Source organism: Lycorma delicatula, chromosome 5, assembly GCF_047948215.1.
Source record: "Lycorma delicatula isolate Av1 chromosome 5, ASM4794821v1, whole genome shotgun sequence".
Taxonomy (NCBI): Eukaryota; Metazoa; Arthropoda; class Insecta; order Hemiptera; family Fulgoridae; genus Lycorma; species Lycorma delicatula.
Window position 1 is genome coordinate 53,861,809 of NC_134459.1, and position 23,569 is coordinate 53,885,377.

Genomic DNA, 23,569 nt, shown 5'->3' on the forward strand with positions numbered 1-23,569 from the left:
TACATTGAGAAAAACCTAACAAATTTGTTAGAAATTTGAGAAAAACTACAGAATTTCTCACAAATTTGGAATAACTACAGGATTTCTGGCAAATTTGAGGAAAACTAAAGAATTGGTCGAAAATTTGAGAAAAACTAAGGAACTTCTTGAAAATTTGTGAAAAACTACAGATTTTGTCTGAAAGTTGACAAAAAACTAAAGAATTTTTCATTAATTAAAAAAAAAAAAACTAAAAATGTTGGGAATTTGAGAAAAACTAAAAAAATTCTCCCAAATTTGCAAAAACCTTTAGAACTTTTTGCAAATTTGAGTCCATAAGAATTTGTTGGATATTTAAGTATGAATAGTCAGATACATTGTCAGATAGTAGAGATCTGACTGAATAGTTTATAGTTCACTTTCATATGCCACATAATTCCAGTGATAGGCAAGGCTGTTGCTTTAATAATCCTGTACCTGTTCTTGATCAGCTGTTTAATTCCTGAAGGAAAAGTAATTTCTACTGCAGCATATATATTTAAACTAATCAAAGTAAAATCAACGATTAGTTATATATAGCTCTCATATGGAAAAAATTCACTAATCTCAAAAAGGATTGTGAATAGGACAAGAAAGCTTAAGCCTAGAGAAGGACTTAGGCTTTCTTGCAGGTGGAGATTTCCTAAACTACATTTTCTCCAACAGTAATCTTTCTTTATTCCTTCCCCTTCTTTCCAATTATTTTCAGTTCTGTGGGTTTACATCTACTTCTACTAAACCCTCCATGTTAAAAATTTTAAAACCTCTACAGTCTGTACAACCTAAGTTATAAGGGGTCTGTCTAACAACCAATACTTATCGGGTAAAGCCAGGACTCTGACTGAACCTCCTTCCTCAAATTCACATGCACAAACAGATCTAAATAAATAAATAAATAAATAAAAAGCTCAGTGAAAATCAAACATATAAATTTTAAAACTGTACTTCTTAAAATGATAAAATACCAATACTGATGCAAATATTCCAACTTATCACAATACTAAATGCTTAAATATATAATATTTTAATAATTTTTACCTTTAGTAGCTGAGCAGAAAGATCGCGAGATATAGCTTCAACCAATCTTAATGCACGTTGCATAGGATACTTCGTATTACGTATTTTACGTAAGTGATTAAATATTAGCTGTTCAGCAGTACGAATGCGGTCCAGTTCAGTAGCCGACAGTAAATCATTTATTGGGAAATCTTTCATCAATGGATTATAATCATTAACTGTTGCAAGTGCTTGTTTTAAACCTTTAAAAAAATTAACAAAAGATTTTTTACTTCTTTTTAACTTTTTAACTTTTCATAATTGAAAAACACTTTTTTTATAATATAAATTTCTTATTATTTTAGCGGTAATAAATATATATCGGTATAAATATATTTCTGTCCATAGATGGATTTGCATAAAAACCCAACTAAATAAAAGAAAGGATCACTATCACAAGAAAGAACAGTTACATCTTTTCCTAACATGTCTACTTCTACTTTCATAACAAATGCAGTATTTTACTACTACTAAAACATAAAATAATATTACACCTAAAATGTTTACTTCTTTTTCTTTTTAACTTCCTTAACTTTGCCAGAAAAAAAAGAAATTACTGTTTAGGTATTGCTCTAACCCTTCAACTTTATATCACCAATTTTAATTTCATTACACTTCAGTTTAATTTTATTTCAAAACTAAAATACGTATAAACTTGTTATGATACACCAAAGTACCTTATTATTTTACTCATGGCAGGGATCTAATTTTAAAATCTGATATCAAATTATATAATATATTATAACAGATAAATGGAAATCCAAGCTGTAACAATATCTCTGTTGTTCCAAAGTTTATTTCATAACAAAATTTTTGAAAAATAAAAATAATGTGGGAAATGCATCCTATACTAATAAATAAACGACCATCACATTATAAAAAATTGGGAAATTAAAAAAAATATATATACTCAAATAATCAACATTCTTCAGTAAAATTCAAAAATTTGTATAAAAATAATTATACAGATAAAAAATCTACACTATAATAAAGGATAGACTAGTCTGAAAGCTATACTGTAATGACATGTATTTAAAACTTTCCCTAACCTTCTAGAATAAAAAAAATAATTCCCAAGATTGCCGAACTGCAGGGAAGGAAAGCACGAAAGATTCATGTTACCCACAGAACTGTGATCATATCAATAAACATGTTAAAACACCCATATACAACAGAAAATAATGTAAAACTTTCATACAAATGTCCTAAAATGCTTCATTTTCAATTTACAGCTAGTGAAAGATTTCACTTGAATTTCAGCTACAATAGTGAAATGAGCTCATATTGAAATTTTTAGGACATTAATTAAGGGACAGAATTAATGATTTCTTATGATTTTTGACCTGAAAAACCAATAAAATAGGTCCCCAAATCATATCTGAAGTAGTTTTTGAGAAATCTGGGGGTAAAAACCAATAAATTAGGGTAAAAAACCGCTTCTGATGAACAATATGTTTGTTAAATGGGTAATAAACACATAAATCATTTAAATACTTTTAGAGAATTTAATTCTAAGCAAAATGGTATAAGATGTGATGAATAAATCACAGAAAAGTTAGAAAAATTTCTATTTTATTTAGAAACAGTACATTATTACAGTTGTCAGAAAAATAATGTTAAGTACAAGTACTCAACAAAAACCAAATTCTTTTTTGGTGATGTGAAAAATTTGTAAGAAAAATTGACTGTTAAAAAATAAAAAATGGAAATTACACAAGTGTAAAATAAAAATAAAATAAAATTACTTAGAAAATCATTTTCTTAATAATGACAGAAATACAATAAATTAATTGAAAAATTATTATTTCAAAGTTGCCAATAAAATAAAATCAACTTATCAACAATGCGCAATACTGTAGTGTTTAAATTACTTTTTAAGGAACAGTAAGTATATTGGATACTGTGAATTAGCGAAGGTTTTCTGTGAATTTTTGTTTGAACATGATCAGTTTGCCATACTTATTTATTTACAACAGAACAATATGTTGATATGGTATACATTTTGGGTGAGTGTATTGGTAATGCTATAGCTGCTGCAGTAGAATATGAAATATATTTTCCGAATCGCAGAATTCCAGATCGCAAAACAATTAGCATGAATTTTCACAATATTTGGAAAAAAGATTCACTACCTAGTATTCACACCAGCTACGAACACTCTGTTCAACAGAATGCTGTTATTGATGAAATATCAACGATGCAGTTCAGCACAGTCCAGGCATCAATCAGTACAAGATGTCTTTATAAGCATATCAGTTTCACATTCGATGGTTTACAGGACACTTAAACATAAGTTTTATCCTAACCATAAACAGCCAGTTCATCTACACCCAGGAAATGATCCGCTTCAATTTGAGTTCTGCAAATGGTAAAATGGCATAGCCTTCTTCACACCAGCTGTTTGGACTGTTCACATTACCTGGGTGTTTAAATTCTGAGGTCTACTTGCACTCTCTTCAAGAAGAATGGCCAAAGCTGCTTGAAGATATTCCTCTTGCATTGAAAAGGAAATTATACTTCCAGCAAGATGACATATCTCCCCATTTCTCTTGTGCCATTTCCACTCACTTACATCTTCGCTTAATCAATTATTAGATAATAAACTCATAAAGAATCTGAAAGGTCACACAAATTAATGGTGGACTCAGCCACGTGAATTTGAACCAATATTTGTTTCAGTTCCGCCTGGCAGCTGATGAGCTGTGCGTTTGTGGGGAAGTCCAGTCAAACGAACATATTATTGTCGACTGCCCAGCTCTTGGGGGGGCCAGAACTCAGGCCATCCTGGAACTTAAAAGTCAAGGAGAAAACTGGCCACTAATAAGCAGCAAGTCAATGTGACGTGAGCCGCATTGTCGGACCATGTGGGTGTTCCTTGATGCCGTTGCTTTGTTCAACCAGCATCAGATCAATCAATCACTTACATATTCATTTCCCTGAGAAATGGTTCAGTCATGGATGTCCACATTCCTAGCCACCAAAATCGCCTGATCTAACACCTTTACATTTTTGCATTTGGGGATGGATGAAAAACAATGTATATAAAACAAAAATACATTCTTGTGAGGAATTAATTGTCCACATTATGGATGCGGTTGAGCAACTTAAGGACAGCCCTGAATAACTAAAAAGAGCAACAAAAGCAATAAAGAAGCATGCCAAGAAATATGTTGAAAATAGAGGACTCATTTTTGAACACTTATTATAAACTGGTTTATATAACCCACTATGGTCTAGTGTATTGTCTCTGAATAAAATTTGACTTTTTCTAAATTTGTTTGGTTTTATTCAACTAATCTTACACCATTCTGCTAAGAATTAAATTTTCCACAAGTTTTGTTTAAATGTTTTATGTGTTTATTACCCATTAAACAAAGTTATGCACACTAAACATAAAAAACAGGTTTTTAACCCCTATTTATTGGTTTTCACCCCAGATTTCTCAACAAATACGGCAGGTATGGTTCTGGGACCTATTCTATTCCGCATTCTTCACATCAAAAACCAAAAGAATCAGTAATTCCTGCCCTTAATTAACACCCTAAAAATTTCAGTACGTCCTCATTTCACTGAGGTAAGTGAAACCCAAGTGAAATCTTTCGCTGTAACTCGCAAACTAAGCATTTTAGAATGTATGTTTTACATAAACTTTTTCCATTATTCTCATGAATAGAATAGGTTATGAAAATCCTGGGAAAGCTTTGTGATACATGCTGTATATTCAATTAACAAAATATGATTTAAATAGCACAGAAAAATTTTTTTTTAATAATCAATAAAATTTGAATACTTAAACTGACTCTACCTGTATCAGTGTCAAAACTAACAGTAGCATGAAAACGTTTGCCATGTTTTAATATATCAAGTGTCAATGCTACATCCAAACTTTCTCTCTTTTCCTGAATGCGATACAAAGCACGTTCCAGATTTAACCAAAAGCTTATCTCTTGCAAAGCAGTACCTGAAGAAGGATCTCTATCCAGTTTTGTAACCTAAACAACACAAAATAAGAACAACTTAAAATCGATCAGTGATTAAAACTTTTTATCTTTTAAAATAAGAAAAAAATACTCATAATGCTACACATATAATTTAACTGTTTTTGTTTGAAAACTTTAAAATATATATGTATAATTATGTTAGGTGCCATAAACAAAATAACAAGCATATAAGACAAGTTTGAATATAGACTATTGTATCAATATTAAGAATTACATTACGAGGGTAAGTCAATTATTATCTGCAATTTAGTTATATTTGTGTTTATGTTGGTAGTACTGTCGTGTTTCGTACATGACACATGCGTGATTTAATTGTTATGTCTGTGCAGGTTTGATGCTGCTAGGTTAGTTCCATTATCACTGCCCTGCCGTTAACCATGGCTGCTCCGCTTTCTGTTTGCACCAAAAAAGAGCAACGGTCAGTGATCTGGTTTTTGTGGTCGGAAGGTGTATCAGGGACTGAAATTTATCGAAGACTTTCGGTACAGTATGGGAACAGTGTCTTGCCGCAACAGAGTGTCTACGAATAGATTGAAAGATTCAATAATGGTCGCACAAGTGTTACGCACGATGAAGGAGCCAGACGCCCATTTACCGCCACAAAAGGAAGAATTGAGCGTGCACGTGACATGGTTTTCTTTAGACAGACAAGTGATGAAGTGGCACATCGTCTGCAAATTAGTCATGGTTCTGCCTACAAAATCATCCACAACAGACTTGGGTTTCATAATGTCTGTGCAAGATGGGTCCCAAAACAACTCACACAGTTGCATAAACAAACACGCTTGGACATCTGCCAAAAACATTTGGATCTCTATGGAAGCGAACAGGACATCTTCTTAGACAGAATCATCACTGGTGACAAAACATGGATCCATCATTACGAGCCGGAGAGTAAACGGCAGAATATGGAATGAAAACATCCAAATTCGCCCTGCAAAAAAAAGTTCAAGACCCAACCGTCCACAGGAAAACTGTTACGATTTTTTGGGACTCACAAGGCCCAGTACTGGAACATTATGAGGAAAGGGGCACGAAAATAAAAAGTGCACGTTACAGTGAGATGCTTACTCCCAAGCTGAAGCCTGCAATTTGAAGTAAACGCCGAGGACTGCTGTCGAAAGGTGTTGTGTTGTTACACAACAATGCCCGTCCATATACTGCTGCCCAGACTGCTGAAACGCTCCAGAAACTCAACTTTGAAGTTCTGGCTCAACCTCTGCATAGTCCTGATCTTGTCCCTTCTGACTACCACTTGTTTGGTCCACTCAAAGAGGCATTACGCCGTCAATTTACCTCAGACGAAACAGTAAAAGAAGCAGTGCATTCCTGGCTCACAGCTTAACCTAAAACCTTCTTTTATGAGGGCATCAGGAAGCTTGTGCAACGATGGACCAAGTGCATTGAAATGCAAGGGGACCATGTTGAAAAATGATGTACATGTAAATGTAGTTTTGCAAACTTTAATCTTATTCTAATTTAGTGAAAGAAAATTAAGCTTTTTGAGAGTTGTTAGTTTTTTTCTTATTATATAAATCACAAATAAGGGCCTTCACATATCTCAATCAAGTAGAATTTTGCAAATCAAATTTTTTTTTAATTTTGCGTTTAAAAAATAAAATATTTAAAAATTTTGCGTTTTAGGATAATGAAATATCCAATTTGAAACATTACATCTTGAATTGTGCTTAGAAACAACAATATAAGCAACTAAATAAAAAACAATAAACATAAAAAACTGTTCTAAAAGAATAATTGTATTAGAAAAGCATCAGCACAATATCTTTAAATATTAATTGCAACTTGCAATCACATATTTTACCAAATACCACGTGTCCAAAAAGAACTCTATGATTTTAAGAATAAATATAGAGATTAATTTGAGCACTCATTCCAAAGTGTTTTATGTGTATACCTTGAACCAACAACAACCAAGTTTTATTTCACACATTCTCAGTCAGATAGCAGCTGCAACACTTTTGCACAGGCAAGCTGTTATGAGCCCATTATTCAGTACCATGGCATCGCCACAAAAGAAAGCACTATGTGTATACTGCAGAAATAAAATCAGAGATTGTCATAGAAAGAAAATAAATGTAAGTTTATTGTAGAAATTTTTCACATGACAAAAAAGTACATAAGTGTTGTGATCAGGTTTTGAAAACCAGAAGAACATTCTGAAAGAACTCTCACCGAGTAGACCTAAATAAGAGCCAAGACAATAGAAAAGATTTGACTTTCTTTCCAACAAAGTTCAAAACATTCAGTTCATATTAAGTTATAAACATTCCTAAATGCACTATTCATGATGTTCATAAGTAACTGAAACTGCATGCTTTGCTTACAAACTGCAGCTACTCCATGAAATTAAACCTAAAGATAAGACACAAAGATTTCAGTTTGTAACAAACTGTTAAGACTTAATTTCTACTGATGAAAACTACCTGCAGCACAATTTATTTTCTAATGAAGCAACATTTCATATTCATGGAATCGTGAATCACCATAACTGTTGAGTATGGGGGTCAGAAAATCAACACAAATCCATGGAATTCATCCACAAATATCCAAAATAGAATGTCTGGTGTGGTATCATCCATAACAAAATTTTTGGGCCATTTTTTTCCATAAGCATACTATAACAGGCATAGAGAATTCAGACATGTTAGGGAACTTTGTTTCTACAGACTGAAAATTTGGAGTGCCTAATTTTCCAACAAGATGGAGTCCCTCCACATTATGCTGAAGTTACACTCAACTTCAGGTTTGAAGCTGATTGAACTATGCTCAACAATGTTTCCAAAAAAACGGGCAGGCCAAGAAGCTCCCATTGTTTGCCACCATTAAGTCCTGATTTGATGCCAATGGATTTCTTCTTCTGCGACTATGTAAAGGACATCATATACAAATAAAAAATCCAGTCACTCAACAACATGCTACAAAGAATAACAGTGGCTGTAAAAACGATTTCTAATAAATTTTCTTCATGTGGGAGACATGCTTGTCATAAAATGAAATGAGCTAGTTATTAGTTTGACACCCACAGGGTTGTAAATGGTGCTCATATTGAGTTAGATTAAGAGGCAAAAGAAATTTAGGCTTTGTTTTTTCATGTAATAAAACACATACATTTGTAATTCAAATTGTAATAAAGTAAATTTTTATAAACTACAGAGTTCCTTTTCGGATTCCTGGTAATGTTGACTATAACGGGCTTTGGTTTCACCAGGATACAACTTTATTAAATAACTTTGAATTTGAAATGTTTTTAATCTTATTTTACTTAAATTATAAATGGATATTCAACTTTTTTAATTCTATACTTGAATCTTAGGTACTTAATTGGATACAGTCATGTTAATGGCCAGTCTAATCTGTATTACTTATTTTATTATCTTTCTTTTGATGTTACTATGATGAGCTAGTTAACAACGTCTTCTTCCTAGAAGGAAATCACATTTTTTAGAAGTAAAATTTATATCATGAATCTGGATAATTAATTAATGTACATGCTACCTATGATAATTTTAGAATGAAATTCTAATATTTCTTGGATACTAAAAATGGACATTTTACTTGTTTTGATGCTCAACAATTTTCTTTTAAATGTTTTAAAAGGTTAGATTGTTATTGCTGTCTTAGGTTGAAATTATATAACATAAATAATTTATAACGTGAAGAGTAATTTTACTATGCTGCACAGTCATCTTTTTATCTTCGTTTTGTCTAAGACTTATCTGATTTACTATAGCATTTGATAACATATTTTTGTTTAAGTAATTCGCAGACTTGACTTGTTTTCTAAATTTCTTTCATTACTTTTTTGAGTTTGAACCAAAGTTTAACTGTTTAAATGTATATTTAACAAATTAAAACATAAACAAACATTTTTCATGATAAATATTCTATTCTTTAATTCATGTTTTTAACCACCAAAAATGTTTATCTTGTTCATTATTTTTATTTTGCAATGTATTGAAAATAATATAATTAGTTTTATTTTAATTAATTTTAAATTAGTAATGTAAAATTATTTCACCAATGTGTTTATAACATTAACCAGCACTTCTATTTCATTGCTATTTTTACTGGAGGTAATTTTTTTATTGGCACCACTTGTAAACAATAAATATAGAACTTTATTTATTTACTTATTCAACAAAACAGATACCATAGTTTTTTATGAGAAATAAATTTCTACATGAAAAATACCAATTCTATCAACAATTCGAACCTGGTATTTCCAGATGAGAGGTAGACAGATATTACTATGCTGCCACAGAGATAGGTGGTAAATAAAACTTCTCTGTAGGATACCAAATTTCTGCTCCTCTATAATGATTTCAATATGTACATTTTACCCTCTTATATAATACTGAATTTCAAAATTCCTACTGCCTAGATATAATTCTAACTATTTTATCTTTTGTTATCTTATACTTTTAATCAAAAATTTCTGTTCACTGTATCAAAGAACTATAATAAATCTAGGAAACATCTTGTAATGCTCTTTTCAGTGCCCATCTTATCTATTACAGATACCATTAATTTTACCACTGTTTTTTTTTTTTTATCAAAACCAAATTGAGAATTATTTTAAGAAATCTTTTAAAAAAAAATGGGTATTTTGATCGAAAATCGTATTTTATCTTTTTTAAATAAGCAATGAAGATAAAATGTATATTTAATAATTTATTTATTGATTCTTTTTTCTGAATACTGTGAGCTACAACTATATTAGTGACTGCAATTATTATTGTTTCTACATTGCTCTTTTACAATGTTTGCTGAATATTTTTAAAATGTAATTCATTTTTAAAGTAACTATTTTCATGTGTAAATGTTTTAATAAAACAAAACAGAAAGTTATTAAATTCATTTTAAGTAAAAGGTCACTAAGTTACTTACCTTTTGTATTTCCTTAATCCACCTGTTAACACCATTCTGTAAAGTATTTAAAAATGTTGAATCCTCGACTTTTGCTCCAAAATCAGCAACTTTTGGTTTACGCCCCTCTTCCGCAGCACGTTTTATAACAGCAGCTACAGCTGGATGAACAGGTAATGTTATTTCAGGTATATCAATATTCTGTTGTAAATGTAATAAACCCATTTCTAATTCAGCCATTTTCTTTTCAACTGATGGTGCCATTTTATCTCCATCCCTACAAATAAAGTAAAATAAAAATTCTAAAAAGCCATAAAATGCGAACACTCAAAAAAAAAACAAATAGTCCAATTTAATTAATGTAAAATCACTCACACTTTATAGCAGGACTAATGTGGTATTAATGATAAAAATGTACTTTTAACGTTTTAGTATTTATGACTTGCACCAAATTGAATTTTTGTTTATCTGATGCCAGTCATCTTTCATAACAATCCTGTTGGCCAGTACACTAACTGGGTTAGCAATTTCTTTTAGGAAGATTTCATAAGAAAGCTAAGCTACCTATTGTAATGGGTATCATCATTCAACTTCCAGAAAAGTTTTACACATCTTCGCATTTCACATCCCTGAGATCCTAAAACCACCATCAGTTCAAAGGTTTACATATATATATTTAATTCACTTTTTGTGGACACAATAACTGCCATAATTTTGCGCCGATCCCTTTCAAATTGATAAATGGAATATAATGACCCAAAATCTCGGTAGTGGGGGGGGGGGGCTTTTTTGAAAAAACAAAATATCGCTATAGCTTTCTTATTAAGTAAAATATCGAATTTCTTATTAAGTAAAATATGAATAAGAGCCTAAAACTTATCTAAGTAAAGGTTTTTGATATCGCCAACCATTGGCCAAAAGGGTGGAAAAAATAGGGTTTTGAAGGAAAAAAAAATTATACCTCTCTTAATAGGTACAGTATTGAATTGGTTTAAAGTGATCCTCTAAACATTACCTAAAACTTTTGTCTGAAACAATTTTTGATATGACACAGCGGCCAGTATTCAGGCTGTTGATCACCACTCTTATTCTTCGAGAGGAAATCCACCCTGGCCTCCTTCTAACAAGTTGGGAATATCTTCCTTTCCATTCCATAATTTGCTTGCTATGTCTACTATTTGCCACGGTACCTTAGCTATTAGACCCTTGAAGACAGCTGCAGGGACTCCGTCCAATCCTGGACTCTTTTTATTTTTTTAATTTTAATATTGCCTCTGTAACCTCCTCCAGAGTGTATCTTCTGGTATCATATTCGATAACCTCAGTAACTTCCTGTTCCTGGCAGGGGAAAAGCTTATCAATCTGTCATGTTACTTGCTCCTTCTTGAGGATAAACAGACATCATCCAAAGCACCTCATGGCTATCTGATACCCCCGCCCTCACAGGTCCTCGTCTAAGTCCTGGCACAAATCACATCACTTTTTTTTTGCACATTTTATTTCGTAATACAACAGTCTTCTGCTTGCCAGGTAAGCTTGTTCAGCTACCTCATACGCAACCCCCACCAATCGACTGTAACCTTTGTTTTCTATGCTTATTCTTTTGAAAAACCCATCTGAGATTGGCAATTTTGTCAGACCACCAGTAAGCTGGACTGAAATTCCTGTGCCGTGGTGGTATCTTTGAGATTTCGCTAACAATTAATGTCTGTAACATTTCAGGCAACGATTGAGGTTTGTCAGCAATCTTACTCGAAACATTTGCCACATATACATCAATCTGCCACTGTGTTAACCTCAAAAAAGACATTAGTCCAATTGTAAAAAACACCAGATTGTCAATTGTCAGAAAAGACGCGAAATGATCACTCACAGTCTCATCGCCCAAGACCCTCTACGAGCATAAATAATGATTCCAGTGACCATCTAGTATGGTGAGATCCAGCACAGAAGAATGCTCTCTTGCCTCAAATGTCGGGGTATCATCATTAAGGCAATATAAACCGATCGACTGAATGAAATCAGACAGTATTTCACCTCTACAGTTAGTATAGGAATTGCCCGTTAAAATGACTTGCTGTTAAAATCACCCATTATTATAATTTTTTTAGACCTGGTTACAACTTCATGAAGCCTACCAATAAACTCATATACTATTAGGTCACACAGTTCAGCGTTATGTGCATCCTACCACTGCTTCAGTAATCTTGTTTGACTTCCAAATTAACATTTACTCAGAAGAATGTATTTAAGTAAGAAAAGATCTGAGAGATAATAGGCAGCCATTAATTTTCATCAAAGACACTCTTACACTTACCTAACCTCCTGCAATAGTAAATTTGAAAATCTAGCCTCTCTTGAATGTAAATACTCCTATTTAAAATGGAGGAAAATTAACTGATGAAACAAACTCAACCAATTTGAACACATAATTTTCACACATTACATTTCAAAAAACTGAAAAGTAAACAGTAAGATTAAATTCTGTGGTTTATCAGACACATCCAATTTTTACATTTCATAGATAACTTTTTTATCTTTATTAGCAAGAAAAATGTTACAATAGTTTTATTGTGTAAAAATAATTTTATATTTTAACTATTTCTGGATAACTAAACTGTCATTGGTTAATAAGGCTCTGGTAGAATTTTTTTTTTTATTACTTAAAGAAAAGATTTCTTAGTAAAAAATTAAGTAAATAAAGAACTGTGCTAACCTGTAACCAGCTAAGTTCAAGTAGTCAGAATGTGAAAGAATTTTTATAAATAATGTAAACATATAAAATTAAAACATTTTTATTGAAAAAAATATAATTTTTTTTTTTAATATTTAATTTTTTTAATTATTATTATTAACAGATCTCATAGTTAATTGTATACAAACAGAGCTAATTTAAAACAATATTTGGCTTACCTATCAGCACGACCAGATTCTTTGACATAGCTTTTAAAATATGGAGCAATTGATTTACTAACAAATGAATGTAATGTCTCATAAGGTGAACCTTCACTAAAATTCATAACTCTCAGCTGAGACTGCATACTTTTATCAGCTTCTACAACACTACCTCTCTTAACAAAGACAACACTGCAAAAATAAAAACATGAATTTACATTAAAAAAAAGTATGAAACATAAACTAGGTATAATAATTTTCACAATTACTTTATTTTAATTTCAACAATAATTCAATACCCAACAAATTAGAAGTTGACATATATATATTTTTTTAAATTTATTTTCTTCAGCCCAAAATGTTACATACAATGCAGTTTTGCTGTGTTTATTCTTTTGTTTTCAATAACTTTATGCAGTATAACAATGTCCAGCAACAAGATACAGCACAAGCACAATTAATTTTTATCAAAATTTCTGAAGAAAGACATTGATAATCCTCTACATTAATGATCTGGTTACCTTTTGGTAACCTTTGGTTATCTTTTGAAACCAATACCATTGTCATAAGCTTCCCTTACTACTTTCAGTACTTAAAATATTAAAAATTAGAATTTAAATTTAATAGCTTAAAAAGATATCCTGCTCCTTTTTTTCACTAATGCCCAATATCATGACCTATCCAAAAAATAACAAATTCAATATTAAGATCCATGAGAACAAGCTTATTAATTTATTGCAGCAAATATTTCAACAGATAATTCAATACAAAAATCATTTATCAGTAATGTGCTGCTCCATGTGTTGTACTTTATAATAATTTTTTGTTACAATATTTTAAATCAGGTTCTATTATAGATGATTTCCTCAAATGACGTTTATGACATTTGTTTTGGATTTACTTTACCAAAATCGAGAAATTCAATCAGTAAATATCAGAAATCTTATACCAGATATCTTTTTACTATTGCATATTTTCTGTCATCAGACAATGGATGTAACCTTTTATAAAAAGTATTATCATCTTATTCTACATAAAAAATTTATTTGAACACAATGCACACCTTACCTTTTTTCATATAAACAAACATGAACTTTATGGGTGCACATGATACATGATACAAAGGGATTTCCAAGAGACTTATATCTGTACTGTACTATCATTGGTATAGTACAATAAACTTGTTTAAATAAACTGTCTAGAGCCGTAGACAATTTGTTTTGATTTCAAATCAGTCACAAAATTATGAATTCTATTATTATTATTATTATTACTGAAACTGGCTGCTCGCTCTGTCATTCTGTGAGTAACTATACAATGTTAGTCAATGTTTATTGACTAACATTACACAGTTACTCGTATTATGAGGTGTGATAAAAATTCATTGTTTCCAACATATGCAGACTCAGCAGAACACCATATTCGTTCCAGTTTAGTTTTGTAAACACTGAATGAATTTTCAAAGACTGCACACAAACAATGAAGGAACTTCAAATACCAAATGAAAATTGTAAAGCAGATAGAAAGAAGATGGCTATGTTATTTCAAGAATACGCGTGGACTATCCACAAGAAAACATGTATATTTTTCAATATTTGCTAGATGCTTATGGGGAAAAATTACTGACCTTTTAGTCACAAAATTTAATTACAAGAAAATAATTTTTTTAAAGAAGCATATAGGAAATGCCAATCAAACCTCGATTTATTTTGTCATATTTATAAGGGCTATTTTTTAAATAAGGTTCAATTGGCTGTAGCTATTAAATTTTGCATGGCTGTCGAAACTTGCATGCACCTTGGCTCCAGGATGTCTTGCACAAATTCAGACACCATTTGCAGTCGTAGCATCACTGTGAACAGTTTATATTGTGAATTTGAAATGTTTCAAATAACTGGGTGGTTTCAATTTTTGTGTCCATTGTGAAATAGTCTGCGATTTGATTTTTGGCCAAGATACATGTCAGCAGTGAACATTTATCACCAGATATGTGAGGTTTATAGCCTTAATTCAATGAGTGACAGAAGTGCATAAATGGGTAAGTCTGTTCAAGGACAGGAAGGATAATGTCCACAATAAACCACAATTGGGCCTACCTTATGTAATCACAGATGATTTGGTGAGTCGAGTAGATGAAAAAATTCTTGAAGATTAGCGATTTTATGCCCGAAGGGACAACAATAAACTCAGCTGCATACTGTGAGACATGGATGAAGCTTTGGCATGCCATACAGAAGTAATGTGAGCTACTGTCATCTAGAGTTTTGAGGCTGCATAACAATGGACGACCTCAATCTGCTGCTCAAACAGTAGAGCTAATCAGATCTTTTGGATGAGAGCAAATGGATCACCTACTGTACAGCCCAGACCTTGCACCGAGCTATTAACACTTGTTCTTCTACCTCTGAAGGAGTTTCTCGGCGGTCAGTAGTTTGATACTGATGCAGAAGTGAAAACAACCGTTGAAGACTGGTTGTCTTCTACGGATGGGCATAAACAATTCAGTAAAATGCTATGATAAATGTTTAAACAAACACGGTAAGACTTTTCTACAAGGTATGTAGAAAAGTAGCATAAAGTATAAAAAGTAAAATAAAAAATGTTTTTGACAAAATTTTTGCTAGTTTTGTTTGAATAAAAAAACTCACTAACTTAAAAAATAGCCCTCTTATTTTTATTTATGTTTATTTTTCCCCAGACAGTCAGGGATAAAACTGTTCACGTACGCACTTGTAGTTATCAGAGAGAGCAATGTACTCAATCTGACATTTCCTGCAGATGCCAAAAACTAATGCCAATTTTTGTTTTTCATCTTTTATGATCGCATAGGATAACTTGAATCAGTCCGTTATTCAAGTCTCTTTTAAGGGCTTGTTCAGGCCTTGCAGTACTTCAGACCCAGTGCTTTTTCATATGTTTTGATTTCCATGCACTTAGTAATGTTGAAAATGTTTGTATTGTGAATTTTTTTCTTGTGAGTGTGAAGTGAGTGTTTTTGTACCTGATTTGTTCTTTTAATTTTATCTTGTTTATGTTGTCTTCTGGTATAAGGCCAATTTCCTTCAGCTCCTCTCTTATTTCTCTGATTCATCTGCATCCTGCCTTGATATTTTTCAAGTTGAGATTGTACTGTACCAGGTGTTTCAGAAGTCCCAAATCTTGCATCCTCAATGATGTATCCAAAGAATCCTAGTCTCTTCTTACGCATGATATCAGTGATGGGTCCTAACTCTTTGTGCATGACTTTGTTGGGCACGATCCACCATTGCCCATCTTTTTGATACTTTTTTGTTTATGCAGGTTCTTCCAATTCTTCTTTCTATCAATCTTTGATTGTTCATTCAGGTGAAAAAGTGTTTTTGCTGCATATGTGGCTTCTGGTTTTATAACTGTGCTATAGTGCCTTATTTTTGCATTTAAGGATAGACATTTTTTTACTGTAGATGTAGTAGGTTAATTTTCATGTTTTAGCTAGTTTGTTTGTTCTTGTTTGGATTTAGGTTTTTTCGTTTAGGTTGTTTGTTATTATTTCTCCAAGGTATTTAAATTAAGTTACTATTTTGACTTTTATTACCATTTACGTTTACTTCTTTTAATTGTGTTAGTTTTTGGGGCATAATTTCTATCTTTTTAAATATTTTGAGGCCAATTTTATTTTTAATATTTTAAAGTTCTAATATCTGTGTTTTAGCTTTGTCGATGTCGTTTGTTAGCAGTGCCAAGTCATCGGCAAAAGGCACTTTGTTTTTATTTTTGAGGAGCATTTTTTGAGCCATTCCCTCATTGCCATTTCTAGAGCACAGTTGAATAATAGTGGTGAGAGTCCATCGCTTTGGTGCAGTCCTGTTTTGGATGTCAAATGGTTCTGAGAGTTTGCTACTGAATTTCACTTTTGTGTTTCTGTTTGTGAAGATCACTTTTATCATGTAATTAATTTGGGATGTAATCCAAGGTGTCTTAGAATTTTTTATAGGGATTCTCTGTGAACGCAATTGTATCCTTTCTTGAAGTCTACAAACATTATCACAATGTATCTGCAACTTTTTCTGTTGTAATCCATTATTAGTTTGAGACTCATGTTCTGATCTGGACAGCTCCTCCAGGGTCTGAAACCTTCCTGGTATTCTAGTTATTTCTCAAGTTGTAAATCAATCATATTGAGGATAATTATTGAAAGAATATGGTATGTTGTGTTTAGGAGTGGGATTCCTTTTGTAGTTGTCAGGGTCTGTTTTGTCCACTTTTATGTATCGGGTGGATGAGGGCTCTTGTCCAGTGTTCTGGTAGTTGAACAAAATAATTGGTATCATTCTCCTAAATGTATTTCTGAGTGTTTTGAATTTGAATTTTTATAGATAAGACAAGCACTATATATGTAATCGTCTGCAAAATAATTAATTATTATAATACATTATTATTAATTACAACTTGCTAAATAATTCAGTCAACATAATTTTCTGGGTACTTTTTCGTTTTATGCTACCCAAAATTTTTTTTTCATTTTATGCCACCCAAAAACTCTTCCCCAAATCAACTCAAAATTTTTTAAGCATTATTGTTATAATTATAGATATAAATTAAAAAAACTTAACTTACACTCACTAACCTCAACTAATTAACAGTAATGATTTGATTATTTAAATAATAAATAATAGCAAAATTATTGAATTTATTAAAACACTGAAAACATTACTATGTTAAGTAGTCAAGGTTAGCTCACTTCGCTCGCTAATTAACACAGTAATATTATATATAAGTTATTTGGTAATTAAACAGTATATTTTATTACAGATATATGTAAATGGTTATATTGAATGAGTACAACTAATGAAATTGAATTTAAATGGACGTGATAGGTGGCTATGCTAAAAACAAACTTGTCGATCAGAAATTTGTTTACGCAATAATACATCATTACAAGATACACAATCATTTAATACTATTATTGTTTTTTACTGCTGGCCAAAGGAATTTACAAAAAAATAATTATTATATTCCCTTTATTTAATACCCAAAAAATATATTAAAGAATTTTTTGACAAAAAAAACTTTTTCAAAAAAATTTTTTTTAATTTTTTCTCACCTAAAAGTTGTTTTTTTCAATATAATAATTATTTTTGAGTGATTCTGAGTTGATTTGGGCAAGAATTTTTGGGTGGCATAAACCAAAAAAGTACCATTTTCTGAATTTATTGTACATACACAAGGAAGTTTTTCATTGGAAGCAAAATAACAGAGATTAACAAAAAAATATATACATGTCAATTTTATCTCAAAAAATTAGGCTAGTTTCATAGTTTTTTGAAAAAAAATCCCATAACTTCTTTGGGTGTAATCTAAAAGCATTCATATTCATTTTTACTAAATGATAACACTAAAATTAAGTCAAAGCTTTATGTATTAAAATAATGGAACAAAGATAATATATACCATATCTAATTAGAATCAGTTGATTACTAACTATACTCACTCAATTTAAAAACAAAAAGTCTAATTATGAAAAATAGCTCAGAAAGCAAATTAACTATAAGAATATAACAACAGAAAAAACCTACTGCTTTTACTCACCTTGTCATCTTTGGATTAGTGAAATGGACTTCATTAGATATATAAAAAACTGACAAATCCTTATCATCATCGCTTTCACTTCCCTCTCCTTCATCTTCTAACAGAAATAAGTAGATTATTGGTCAACAACAATAAAAGTTAAAAATTAACATTTTGTTCATTTTCAAAAGCAGCAAGGAACTCCATTTTTGCGACCATTCTCTATGATTGGCAGCACCAATCATAGAAAATGGTCGTAAAAATGACCAAAAACGTTTTGAAATAAGTTTATTAACAATATTTTATCACACAATTTAGTTCAGGTTGTAAATACAAACACTAAAATTCTTGAATATATAGTACTGACTTTCAAGAAAAAGAACATAGTATAACTAAAATTTATTTAAGTTAAGAAAGAAAATTCATTTTTTGCAAAATTACAACTAAAAATTTGTTTGTTGTATTCTAATAAATTAGTAAATGTTATAGCTTATAGATTTAAATAAAACTAGCAAAAGCAGGTCTATGAAGATTGCAATCCCTATTGTCTATAGTTTATGATAAGTGCACATAAATATTACGAAAACCTGTCTAATATTAGATACTAACAGATTCCTTTATTGTATAAACATTTTCTTTACATAGTCTCTTTTGATTGCTTATCTACTTAATCCATATCTTGTAAGATTCTCAACTTCTGGTAAATATATTAATATTTAGTTCTCTACTACCTTCCTTTCTGTCATATTCCACTGTCTGTTTTAATCTTATTTATTTTCAAAATGAAGTGTTTACCCAGCAACAAATTCAAGTCATTCAGAAATTTTTTTAATTCACGTGTTTTTCATGCCAAAAGGAAAATGTCACCAGTGAATCTTGATGTTTTTACTTTTTTCCCCTAGATAATTAATCCATGCAAATTTTTCTTTTAATTATTGTTTATAGACTTATTTATTAATAACTGTATTATTTTTGTATGCAATTTGAAAATGTAATGGTGATAAGATGCAACCTCATCATATTCCTTTATTAATCAGAGGTTTTCTTTTTTCATCACCGACTCTTTTAAAACCATTTGATTCTTGTTATCGATTGTAAAGTTTTCTTTCTTATATTTTATTCCATTTTCCTTAAAATTTTAAAATACTAGGTATACAGAAAGAATGTTTGTGTTTTAATTTCTTTTATCTCTGGGATGTGGTGTACAGTGTTGGTTGAAGGCTAAAATCAAAACAGTTTTATTTTTGTACATGAACATAGGCTGATTCCTTATCTTTCCACTTAACAGCACCACTAACAAAGATGGCAACTCGTGAACAGAAAACTTTGTTTTACAATTTGCTAAATGTGAATCTCTAGTTACATTTCAACGTGTGTTCCATAGGAAGTTTAATTGTCATTCTACAAGAAGGAAGAATATAGAACAACAACCACTGGGGTCTGAAGAAAATGTTGACCGTGTCAGAGAACGTTTCCAGCACAATCCTAAGAAAATTTGTTGGGAAGTCTGACCATGAACAAGCCATGCCAGTGATCAAAGAATGGAATGTTTTAAAGAAACTCTTACAGATGCAGTCCAAACTGTTTACAGTTAGTTACCAGTTTTGAAGCCTACACACTATGCTTTGCAATCAAAATGTTGCAGCATGATGAACTGAGCTTGATAGAATTGTGTTTAGTGCTGAGTCAATATTTCATCTTATTGGAAAGGTTACACATAATATCCGTATGTGGAGGGGTCAGAAAATACTCATGAACACTTACAATGCAATGTTCATTTTTGCTGAAGCCAGCATAGCTGGAGTTGCTTATGCTGCATACATGGCTCTTTCTTCAACTGCAAGATGAACCAGAGAATTTTATTTGGCAACAAGATGGTGCACCACCTCACTAGCAAGACTACACAGAACTGGTTTAATGCCACTGGATCAATCGGCATGGACCCAATAACAGAGTTTGTTTACAGTGGCTTCCTCGGACATCAACCAATCTGGACTCATGTAATTTTTTTCGTTTGGGGTTTTATAGAGGAACTTGTGTTTGTGCCTCCACTACCTCTGAGCTACCCAATTTGAAGAACAGAATTAAACTAGCTGTCCTCTTCATTACTCCATTACTTTCATTAGCATGCTAATCAAAGTATGGGATAAACTTTCCTATGAGTGGATATGTCACATTGAACACTAATAGGGAAAAAATGTAAGTTATGCTTTCATTTTATTTGTGATTCATTATTGTAAATCAAAGTTAAGAGATATTAAATAGCTTTAAAACTCTGATATTCTTTTCTGTGCACCTGTATTTTTCCCATCTTACATTGTCTGATATGCCTTCTACAAATTTACAATGTAAATTTGAAAAATGTAAAAAACACATTAGTGTTTTTATTTTTCTCACGCCTCCTTCTACAAATAATCTCAGGGCCAGAATAGTTTTCCTTGGGCCCATGCTCTTATATGGTTTTCTTCTGGCACCTTTCATTACACATTAAATTGACCTGTAAATTAGCCAAGTGAACATTTTAATGAAAGAGATGTTTAACTGATAATGTGACAGTTCTCACACCCCGCCTACTTAGTATGATTACAACTACACTATTTTTTCCAAAATCTCTAGGGTACATCTCCATTCTCATGAACACTACATATTAATCTATACAGTCTATTTATTCCTGCTTCTTCTAAACAAGGTAATAATTTTGAATTTTCCTCTTGTTTGGAACTGTTACTGTGCAAAATTTCATTACGATCGAAGTAAACTGCATATCTGTATAAAACAGACACACAAACATTCTTCTTTATATATACAGAAGAAACAGATCTACCACATGTGCCAAATCACATGGTTATAATAGTGACAAAAAAAATCTGGATCAAGGTTACCTACTTTGCAGAATAAATACCGATATGATGAACTGCCATTCAGAAATACCAGCTGTTACGGAATGAAAAAATGAAATAATTGCACATGTCCAACTTAATTCATTTCTACTTTCACTGTTCTTGTTCAATTTACAACTTAATTAATTTCTAATTTCACTATTCTTGTTCAATTTAATGCCTTTTCTATAACTATCAACAATCTTAAATAAAAATAAACTTTTACACTTGCTAACTTGTTTATCAATTAAATAAGCAGAACAACTTGTAATTGGTACAAATAAGACGTGTTCTTAATTTGTTACAGTTTGTAAACTCAAATTGGGCAAGAGCAAAAAACTTACATATAACTTTTTTATTCAAATGCAATTCTACACAACTTTGTGTAAATTCAGTTAATAAGGAGAAATTTATTCTTTTAAGATGTAGAGTTTTACACTTTTAAGGTGTAAAAAATATTACCAACAGAAGTTTTATAAGAGCATTTTAGGGATAACACATACATGAAATAATTATTTTAACTTCTAAACATTCACATTTAGAAAATTAACCCGTAATGATTTTATAAACAAGCATATATTGAAAACAAGCAGGCCTATCTGTACCGATACAGAAAAATAAATCTAGCGTTTAAAAATCAATACTACCATAAAATGGAAAACACAAAATTAATTACATCAGTAGTGATTAAACCAATAAAATTACATTAGAAAACTGTGTTTTTAACAGATATCTCGAGTGTAATATATCGACCTAGACTATAAAACACGAACTAACTTGACCAAAAACGTATTTGGTTAAATTCAATTACATTACTTTATAAAATTACAAAAACTTATTATTAATAAATATATATTTCAACTCTGACATAAGACATAAGTTGTATGCAAAGTATTTTATCAAGCAAGGAAAATAAGGTTACATAAATGTTAGATTAAACACAGAGATCATTAGAACACAAAAATTTTAACGTACCTTTAGAAGAACTACGCTGAATAAAATAGGGCAGAAACCTGTGAATCGCTAAGAAATTTTTTAATACAATCCTGATTATTTTTATCATCTAACGCGGAATTCAAAGCAAAAGTAATGTTACTATCTTACGTATATAATTGGAAAATTATTAATAGCAATTATTTTAAATGTTTCATATAGTACATATATGTTTCAAGTAGCATAACTGTACATAACATTTCGAGCCAAAAAAAAAAAATAATGCTATGCAAAATCAGCTAAATATGCATCGTGATAATAATTATTCATTCATTCTTTTGAAAAACAATTTTTGTTTGAAGACAAGATGAATTTATTTATCCTCATTATTTGTTAACAACTGTTTTAAAGAATAAAACTTAAAAACTGAAGGGTAAACAGTTTTAAAAGATTAAAAAATTATTAATAAGGGGTTATATTAAAACATCTTTACCAAGAAATAAATAATTGCATTTTCAGTATAGTTTGAACAATTCTGTTAGATGAAAATTACATTTTCACTACTAAATTAATTTATGTATGTTCCTAGGCAAAACGGTAACTACTTTGATATCCCAAAGGATGAATGATCCTCTTACGGGTTCTTCCAATACTATTACATTCTTTGGACTTCTTTTTTTCTGGATTGTTAATCATGGAAAATTAATCAGTTGCTACAACATTAACACTCATCTTTCTTGACCCTAACTAAGATAGTAATCTACTTTTACCTCAACCAGATCCTTCATCTAATCATCCATTTCCTTCTTATCCTACATCCTTTTTCTTTCATAAAGATACTATAAAAATTGCTTCCAATCATTATTGATGAGGAAGATGCTTCTTTATTGAAGTTAAATATAGTCATGACTCCAACTGTGGAATTGATCAGAAACTAGTTTTTCCTATTTGAAGATATCAGAGAAAGCCAAAATAGTAATAGAGTAGCTATTGGATTATATAAGGTCAAATTTAGGGAGTTTAACAACTTAAACTCCAATAATAACTTATGGTACTCCAATAAGGGAATCTGTAATTTTTAAAGTCTACATCACATAAAACTAGGTCACGCCCTCTGATTCTGTAATATTATAAACAAATATAAAGCGTTTATTCATTCTAACTGGACAGCCAGTTGACTATTTGGCACATGTTAATTAAAAAATAAATAAAAATAGAATTAATGCACACTTTTTCTAATATAATAGTTATTTTAGTAGAGGATAGAAATACACTAAAAAAAAAGATAAAACAATGAAAATGTAAAAATGAGAAATAAATCCAACAAAATACAAATTATATCATGCTGTAAAA

The 23,569-nt window shown here is 30.9% G+C and overlaps 1 pseudogene; it reads right to left on the bottom strand.

The window, feature by feature from the left end:
- Positions 1-22,346, bottom strand: part of LOC142325679 (dynein heavy chain, cytoplasmic-like) — a 71,784-nt pseudogene extending 49,438 nt beyond the window's left edge.
- Positions 22,347-23,569: the final 1,223 nt, after the last annotated feature.